General features: G+C 40.6%; 1 protein-coding gene across 3 annotated transcripts in view; it reads left to right on the top strand.

Annotated features, from left to right (window-relative positions):
• Positions 1-9801: 9801 nt before the first annotated feature.
• Positions 9802-9963, top strand: part of lima1a (LIM domain and actin binding 1a) — a 20930-nt gene continuing 20768 nt past the window's right edge. The window contains exon 1 of one of the 3 annotated variants that reach the window (XM_084068830.1): positions 9802-9952. The gene's annotated coding sequence lies outside the window, so the exon portion shown is untranslated. The remainder of the gene's footprint in view (positions 9953-9963) is intronic. The other 2 variants (XM_084068831.1, XM_084068834.1) reach the window with 2 other exon arrangements.

The raw sequence follows: 9963 nt of genomic DNA, 5'->3' as shown, positions 1-9963 counted from the left end.
TAAGTTATATTGTATTAACATACTCATGTTCATAAAGAAAAGTTAGACAGACAGACATTAGTTCAGATGTCTCAAATACTTTTCTAGTATCGGAACAGAGCACTGATGTTCACACTGGCTTAGGCATACTATTATCACTGTACTTAACCACTTAAAGTGGCACTATGTCTCTGTTGAGATTATTATGTTTATCATGCTTTGTTTTATTGTTTTATGTTATTTAAAGGTAGGGTAAGTGATATTTTTTGGTTAAAACAAAAAGTATTTTGTTAAAAGGTTAAAGCACTATATTCTGATAGTACTCATTGCTATAGAGTGTTTGTTCAGTAAAATTAGTCTCCTTGTCTCTCCAGCTCTTTATAAAACAGAAAATACATTTTCCGGTAGGTGTCAAAATCTCAGCCAATCAGGAGAAAGTACCCATTTTTAAGCTCCATTTTTATAGTGTTCCAGTTCCAATTTTGCCTGCTCATTTCTTAGTGTCATCACTTCCAATTTCACTTGTTTAATCTATATCCTGATTGAGTTCTCTATCCTGATTGGATAGGAAATGAAACTGAAACTGAAACGAAAATGCATTTTCTGTTTTATAAAGAGCTGGAGAGATAAGGAGACTCATTTTACTGAACAAACACTCTATAGCAATGAGTACTATCAGAATATAGAGCTATTTAACACTTATTTTAACCAAAGAAAATCACTTACCCTACCTTTAACTGTGCTGCTTTATTTTATTGTTTAAGTTTCTTAAATCAAATAAAACTAACCTGTATTATCCAGTGTATATCATTTTAGAATATTCTTTAAAATAACCATATAAGTCATTAAAGGTAAAGGGTACATGATATTTTTTGTGTTAAAACAAAAACTTTATTGTTAAAAAGTTTCATCTCTATATTCTGATAGTAATCATTCATTGCTATAGATTGTTCTATAACAACTCTTGCTGTCTCTCCAGCTCTTTAAGAAATACATTTTTAGGTTGATTGCCAATTTAATTTCATCCAATCAGGAGAGAGTATCGATTTATCAGCTTCAAATTTATAGTGTTATGGTTACTGTTGTCTGCTCATTTCTTTGTGTCATCACTTCCAATTTTACATGTTTATAATGTATAATGTATGAGTTCTCTCTCCTGATTGGACAAAATTGGTATACTGAACTGAAAATGCAGATGGGGAGACCCATGTTAATGACAAACACTCAATAGCAATTATTGCGATAAAAATATAGAGCTATTGTATTTAATACTTAAAAATACTTTAAAAAAAAACACTTTACTGCACCTTTAAGTAGACTACAAAGTCAACAAACATTTTTATGGATGAGGCTCCATGCTTTCTGATACAGGTGGTACCATGGTATTGAACATGTCTGTCAAACTTGTCTGTAGATGTGTAAATGTTACCCAAGTGTCTAAACGGAGTAAAATATATGTGTAGTATGGTGTAAAATATACTTTACTGAGAGATGTATACCAACATCAAGCTTTTATAATGGCATCATCTTAGTGTTATAATTATCAGAAGGGCCTGTTCCCTTTTTTAAATTATAAGAGACTGTATTACTGCAGTCAGTTATTGGTGCCTGCCATCTAGTGGGCTGTAAGCTACATTACAGGGTACTTCTTTTTTTTCTCACATTGCTTGTCGAAAAATGGAGTGTGTACTGTGTAGTGGACAGCAGAAAGTGATGAAATTTGGTTGCTTGGTTGTTCTCCAGACCTTATTGATCAAATATGGGGCTGCCGTAGCCTAGGCCTACTGTGGAGAGGCCATCTGGTAATCAGAAGGTCAAAGGTTTGCCTCCAGGCCCACCATTGTCTACGACACTTAACCCCTAACAGCCCCTCTCCAAGCGCTCATAACAATTCACAATCATTTCAGCAGCGAACAGCTGGGTGAAGCTGAAACGGAATTTCACCCGTGGGAATAAACCTCTATAAAACAAAACAAATAAACAAAAAATAAAAACTCCCTAATAGGCCACTTGAAAATCAGAGATGGCACCATTTTTCACAGTGGCCTCCCGAAGTTGAGTTTTTTTCCCATAGAAATGTGTGTAGTTTGCCAATTTCAATGATCTTGGTGTCAATTTGTACATTTTAAGAGACTAGAATATATTTATTATTACTACAGTAGTTTAACACTTGATTCATTGATTGAATAAGTTATTTTTAAAGTTACAGGCAGTACAAGTAATTAAGAACACGCCAAATGGATGGCACAAAAAGCCAGAGGCTTGTTTGTTTCCATTGTGGTCCATTAAACATTCAACACTCAAAGAACTGGACAAAAACAACAGTGGGACAAAAAGCAACTACACAACAATAGAAAATCAATACAGATTAAATTCATGATAGTGACATGGTTATTATGGCACATGGAGGATATGTCACTCGCAGGGAGTAGGCTACGTTAAAATCCTGGGGAGGCCAGCCTGGGAGGCTGGGAATGAATTTGGCTAAGTCCAATTTGGTCGGACTGGAGCCATGTTTTTAGGTTAGCCTTAAACCTTAATGGGGAAGTTAAAACTTTCAGGGCTTTTGGTAGGGCATTCCACTGTGTTGTGGCTGCGTAGTAGAATGAGGGGGCGGGGGGTGAAGTCAGAAGAACTCCCTCAGGTGGAGTAGCCTACCTATGAGCATCTGGTCCCACAAGGGGGATACTCCACACACAGACAACAACAGTACTTTAGGCAGACTGCACAATCCACAAAAGTTTACCTCTCAACTGTTTTACGACCTGCTGAACTCTCAAAGATTTTTTTTAGCTTACTGTATGGTCAAGGTTGTTTGCTATCGGTCTCATGCTGGTCATAGATGAGTTTAGGTAAGTTTACCACCAGTTTTGGGCTGTATTCACAAACAACCCGACTCTGGGGAGATAGTGCCCAATGGTGAGGGTGGCTGCTTCCGACCTCACACTGTCCAGGGACTGAACCTCTATCAGAAGGACCCAGGCCTCCGATCAACACCAGGAGACAGCTTTCTCCTATACACCACATTTCCCTGACCCACCATGGATAGGGATTCGATGGCTTGGCTTTTCCCTCTTGGCTCGCAGCTAATGAGGGAATCCTCGTTAGTTATTTTATTTTAATTGTAATATTGATATTTAATAATTATGCTTAAATTCAATTGTCTTGTCTGATCTGAGGTTGTATTCGGTGTGGGGCAGTGTACAAGCTTGGTGAAATGGAAGCTAGAGGGCCACACATACAAATTCCCCTCCTTACTCAAGAGACACAAGATCCACCACCTGCAGCGCCCGACTCATACAGAACCGATGCTGGGAGACCTGCACACGTGACTCATGTGGGGCCCTGCCCACACAAATCACCTCTCAGAGAGGGTAGGAAGAGTGTGGATATATAGCGATTGTGGAAAACACAGGACACAGCCAACGGCTCTTCCCGTCTGCACCTCAGAATCAGAATCACCCAGGGGGTGATTCTTAGGGGGGTCAGAAACACTTAGGGGTCAAAGTTACAGAGGCCTGAAATGCCCCAGTGTGATGGCCACACCGGCAGCCACACAAAGTCAGTAAAACATGGTGGACACTTCTCTTTTTTGGTTTATTAATTTATTTTCAAACACAAATTACTATGCACAGAAACGGTTAAATGACATACTATTTATTGCAAGTTTGATGGAAAGGTTCTTGAAGTGCACATACATTTGGTAAACTTTGTTAGGGTTAAGTTGTTTTATCAGGAGTCATTTAATTTGCTTTTAAGTTGATTTAGTTTTCTTTGAGTTATTATCAGTTCTGACGAGTGCTGCTGGAGTTAATTGGCTGGTCACGGAAAGAGACCAGCTGCTTCTTCAGATCTGCTTAGGAGCTGATGGATTAATTGGACTGCACCATGTTACCTTTTGCATATGGGGAGGGGTTTATTAGTTTGAATTTATAATTGGGATTTTGAAGAATTATTAATTATGGGGCCAGGCTTCCAGCATGGACCCATATTGTTATTGGCATTATTCCGTTTCTTCTTCTTCTGCCACTTTTGGCAGTTCTGGCTGAACCGTGCAGTCGCTTTTTATGAAACTCGGCCATATGATAGATGGTCATGAAAAACGATCAAGAAATAATTCTCACAATCTTTCGTCAAAAGGTGGCGCTATAGCACTCAATTGAAAAATGCCAACTTTGATCAGGTACAACTCATGCCCTGTTTCACCTACAGCCATGAAACTTCGATGCACACATGCGTCTCCTCATGCTGAACAACTTTCACACTCTGACTTTTGACCTCTGACCTTTAGATCTCCCACCATTTTGAATTATATGAAAAACTGTTAAAACCTATCTCCTCCTGGGATTTTTGAGTAATCTGCACGAAACTTTTTACACATGAACTTTGGACCTATACCAAAAAACGTTTGCAAAATATCTTCCATAAGTGAAAAAATGAAGCTTTAATGAGCCAATGAATATTGCAGTTTTATGACAATTATTCATCTGCCCCTAACTCATACATGCAGACTTACCATTCTTTGAAACTTTGCAGAAATGTAAAGGGCCATTCCAAATATCACTGAAACCAATCTTACTCCAATTGGTCAAACGGGGGCGCTATAGCAATTTTTTGAAAATTGAAACTTTAAACAGGCAAAAGTCATGCCTCGTTTGGCCGACAGCCATTAGACCTGCTTACACATGTGCCTTGACTAATGAGGAACACATCTATCACGTTGACCAGTAAGCACCGCCCTTAGGTTGTCCGCAATCTTGAGCAGTTTGAAAAACACTTAAACCCAGGATTTTTCAGCTATTTGCGTGAAACTGTATGATCAGTGTGATCTCTTTTTTCAGAGGTTTGTCTCTTGGTCCAATAGCGTCCCGCTTAAGTGTATGTCTCACAACCTCAAGGTCACATGTTCAAGCCTCACTTGGTGCAGACTTCATCTAAGTTGCATTTCACACAACATGACTATCAATGAATACATTTGCAATTGTTAAAGATAACATGAAATACTTAATTGAGTGTTTTTTACATACTTCATTGTGAAAATAGCTGATCTACAATCTCACAACTTTTCAGATAGCAATGAGAGTATGTTTTTTCAATGTATAACATACTTCATTGTGAAAATAGCCGATGTACAATCTGACAACTTTTAATGGTTTGTGAGCTTGTAGATCGGCTACTTTCACTAGTTTTGGTTCTGAGGAGATGTACAATTTCTTCATTGGTAAATGGTTTGTGAACGAGTGATCTTTGTCTTAGTGAAACAGGGGCTTGGGTCATGACAGAAGGCAAGAGTTTGTGATCCTCAACAGACGATATCAGCCTGGACAAAGCTATAGCACTATAGGTAGTGTTGCAGCTACCTAAGAGTGCCTCATGATCGCAAGGTTGCCGGTTCAAGCCTCACTTGATGCAGACTCATTTAAGTTGAATTGCAAAAAACATGACTCAATCTATTCCGTTTCCATGGCTCTCTCTCTCTCTTCAATCTATTCCGTTTCTATCTTCAATCTATTCCGTTTCCATGGCTCTCTCTCTCTCTTCAATCTATTCCGTTTCTATCTTCAATCTATTCCGTTTCAATGTCTCTGTCTCTTCAATCTATTCCCTTTCTATCTTCAATCGATTCCGTTTCCATGTTTCTGTCTCTTCAATCTAGACTCTTAACCCCTAATTGCTCACAGGCCCTCATTGGAAACAAGACCGCAAGGACTTTCATGAACTGACCTGTTAAAGGAATTATCATTTCTCTTTCTCTCTCCTGGCCCCATATTATCGCTGCTTGCAGCTATATTTATTTTTATATTTCAGTTGCATTGTAATTTCATTTGTTATTAGTAGTTAGTGCTGTATGTGTTATGTTGTAGTTATTTGTTGTCTGTTACTTTGTCTTTTGTGTTAGTAGTTGTCTGATCACCCACTATATTATGTTCCCCTCATGTCTCATTAAGGTTAGTCATGCTGTGCAGTTAAGTTCTGACCAGATTGTTTAAGTTGACTTCCTTTGTTTTTGGGTCCATAATTGGTTGTCACATTTGTGTTCATTTTGTGTTGGAAAATTAAAGACAAAAAGATAAATTTTAAGAAAACTACAGAAGTCTCCCTGTGTATCTCTTGGCGACCAACTCGGTCCCTGACATGCGGAAACACAGGGTTTCCGATCGATTGAAAAGTGACCATCAGACATGTACAGTCCCAGGATGGACCGGGGACCGTCACCGCATGGAGCATTCGAAAGGTCGATGATCAATGTATCCTGCTATTCACATTACTTCTCACAGCTAACTGTGTTCTTTGTCAAATGCATGAGCAGGGTGAGCCATCACTAAGAGTTGTACTCTTTTGTTTATAAACTGCAACAATTAATGAGAGGCATTTGGGTAACGGGGAAACTGGAAATCATCTCCCGGAACTCCAGTTTCCCTGCACTGAGGTGGACCAAGGACATTGAACCCCTGCAACCCTCTGGACGAGGGAGGCAAATTGGACACCTGAAGGCCTTTGTGTTTGGTTTCCGATGGCCACGGAGAGGGTCCTCAGAGCCGCCAGTGAACTAGAGATTAATAGAGCAGAGTTCAGGGAACACCCACGGCCCCACCAGAGAGCCATGAAGCACAGCTTGTGGGATCCCCAGCATACCATGGCCCCACCGGAAAGCCCAAATCAAGCCTACTCGAGGTGGGCGAACCGGACTCCCCGCCAGGACCACGGCGAACCAGAAAGATCCAAGGCAAGGGTGATCAAGATTTGAAAAGGGCCTTTTGTAAGGTGTAAGTCACAGGGTTATAAAATAGATGTTTAAAATCTATTTTATTTTTTTCTGCCTTTATTTTATAGGTACAGCAGAGAGAGAGAGGAAACATGGGGAGAGAGTGGGGAAGTGACAAGCATTTATGCAGTATATATATATATACATGTCGGACTCGTGGTTCTCCGGAACCACGGGTTCGACCGATATGCCCATATATGGGACCGATCAACTTCAAATTCTGCGCGCACATCGCAGAGGACCCAAGGGAGTGCAGTGCCCGGTGTTGAGTCGGATGGATACGTGGTTGTTCAGAACCGACGGTTTAACCAATATGCCCATAGGCATGATGGAGATCCAGTTGTCCGGAACTGCCGATCCAACCGATATGCCCATATATGGGGATTCCAATATATGGGCATATACTGATGACATCAGGGATCTCCATATACTGTATGGGCATAAAAGGGACATGCTTTTCCGACCTGCATCATTCCCAACTTGCGCCGTTCCCGAGGAGTATGTCAAATCGGGACGATATATCTGTGACAGGCCAATATTGGATAATAAAATCAAATCATCTGACCAATAAATTGGTTGGGATCTAATGAGTAAAATCCACTCCAGCAGACTTGAGAAAAATAGAAATCGACACCAAGATCATTCAAATCGACCAACACATTTATACAAAAAAAGGGAGCATCCTGGATTTTTAACTGGCCAATCAGGCAGATTTAATCAGATACCTCTGGAGAATGAAGACACCAAATGTCATGCTTGTATCATAATTTGCACGATTGCCCTCACTATTTGATGTGCAGAATACAGTTCTGTCCTAAGCTTTAGCCTTGCTCCAGCCACCAAGTGGGTGAGGTGTGAGTGAGTGCCTGAGGACGACCTAGAGAGAGAGCATGAGCAAACATGCAAAATAAGTGAGGCAGAATGCGTAATGCAGCTTCTCTGTCTGCCAGTGCCACCTGTCAGCACTTTGGCCAATCGCCAACTTCAATATTTCAACATACAAACAAGTAATCCCATGGCTGTTGCATGAGGGTGAGAACATCTTTCGATAATAAATCAAATAGGTTCACCCTCAACTCAATGCAATTCATACCAGCTGCTTCTTTGCCTGGGTCATCAGATATAATATGAGTCATGATGGGCCTGTCTGTCAACATGACACCGCGAGTCATGACAAAGACAGTCATCTGACTGTGCTGCTGATGTCATATTTCAGATAGAGCCTAGATGGGTGTGCCAATGTGCCATGGCTAGCATCATGATGTCTATCTCACTATGCAGTTCACTTTTAATAATAACCAGCATAATGTGACTATAGCTCATGCAGACCAATTGGAGGTGATATATGGGCCCATTAACTTTGTGCCATTGTATGCATTGCAGTCTGTCACACAATAAAGGTGGATATTCAGCGAGGATACTGAATAGTCAAAGGACAGAGAAATAATACAGTTGTTAGACTAACTAAGTAATGAAGTAAAAACAACACCAGAAGAATGACGAATAAACGAGGAGCGAAAGCATTCAACATGCCATTTCTTACAGTAAAAATATATAATTATGATCAAAAAAAAAAGAAAATGGACAATTTTGGGCCCAAGGGTGACACTAAAGGAAAGGCCATGGCATTGCCAAAATCAGTAGGCTTCATCCATGGAAATACAGCCAGTTGAGAATAAGTTATTTGGGACCAAAATGCTGGATGGATTCAACACTGCCATCCTTAACCCCAACATGAAGACATGTTGTTCCATACAGTCCTAATAAAAATGGGAAAGAGGAAAGTTCCGTTTTTGTATTCCATTCAATGCAGGTGCCTCATCGCCTACGTCCAGACTGAAACAAGAAATCAAGGAAGCTTCTACCTTAATTACCATGACATTCTCAGAAATCCTGAGTGCTGCTGACATGTTAAGTAGACATTAGAGTCTGATAGGGTGAGCTTTGGGAACATTGAGGCAAGGTGAGGCCAGCTCACCGCTACACCAGAAGAATCACAGCCATCACGTGTTTAGGATTAAACAAAGGATATGTGACACTGATGGAGCTGAAAAACTCAGCACCACCACAGAACTAGAATGGCTCTTATGCTCTTATTGTCCCAGAAGACCTACAGCAGAGCCAGTGTCACCTCTAACTTCAACTACTGGGGAACTAATATACCAATTATTTGTTTACCAACATTGAGACTGGATTCACAGGTGATTCTTTCATGCCATCAATTCTCAACCTGTTATTTCGGGGTATGCTCAGCGCACCCCAACTCTTGTGTGTAGAGCCTCTTGTGTGTTGGCTAGTGCTGCGCGCCCTCGCGAGACCTGATAGAATCGGTTTAATTTGCAACCAGTATGACGCTTGCAACCAGTGTGACGTTGTCTGTTAAGGGTCTATTTTGCTGAGTAAGAACTGAAGACTACCTGTACATGGTTTTCACGTTGGCTTTCTAGTAGCCAATTAGAATTAGCCTACTGCTGGGGGTCATTTTTCAATCTCAAAACTTCTCATGTAATCACATTTTCCTGATGGTATGGGAATTTAGTCTTAACAGACTAACAGGGTAGACAATCTAGCCATTGGCCAAGAACATTATGTACAGTCTATCAAGGCCAACAAGTTTATACCAATTTAATATGAAAATATTTATCTCATATAGAACATCAACACACTTAATAATAAATAATACACCATACATACCATGGACAACTGTTTTAGCAATAACAACCTCTTGTCTGCAAGCACCATTCCTCCTCCCCTTCTTCTTTTAGTGCATTCTGTAAGGATTGTGAATGACTGAGTCACATCCTCTGTCTCTAAACCCTTGACCTCATGAGAAAACAGGCTGGCAGGAGTCTGGGGCTGGCTCAGTTTCCAGGAATCCAGTGGGGGATTCCCCCCCTCTTCTCTGCTTGTCTGCCATGTTGTTCAACTCAAGCCCACAGGCTACTACTATTCTTGCATACCTTCAGCTTTCACGCAGAAAGGAAACAACACTGTTGATTGGAAGAGAAAAGCTCATACCTGCAAGGTGTATGTGAATGCTGTGTCGCTATTGGTTAAGTGGAGTTCAATGGGGGTGGTTTGACTACTCCTACATATCTACCTACTCAAAACCGTACTGTTGTAAGAAGAAGCCAAGCTGGGCTACTGGAGAGTCAGTGAGAAGATCTGAACAGGGGGAAGTAACTGCAACATTAAAGACCTTGACAGGTAGGTAACAT

This window comes from Gymnoscopelus microlampas (genome assembly GCF_963454915.1).
Source record: "Gymnoscopelus microlampas genome assembly, chromosome: 10".
Classification (NCBI taxonomy): Eukaryota; Metazoa; Chordata; class Actinopteri; order Myctophiformes; family Myctophidae; genus Gymnoscopelus; species Gymnoscopelus microlampas.
Note: the sequence above shows the minus strand (reverse complement) of the source record. Positions and strands in the feature narration are given on the sequence as shown.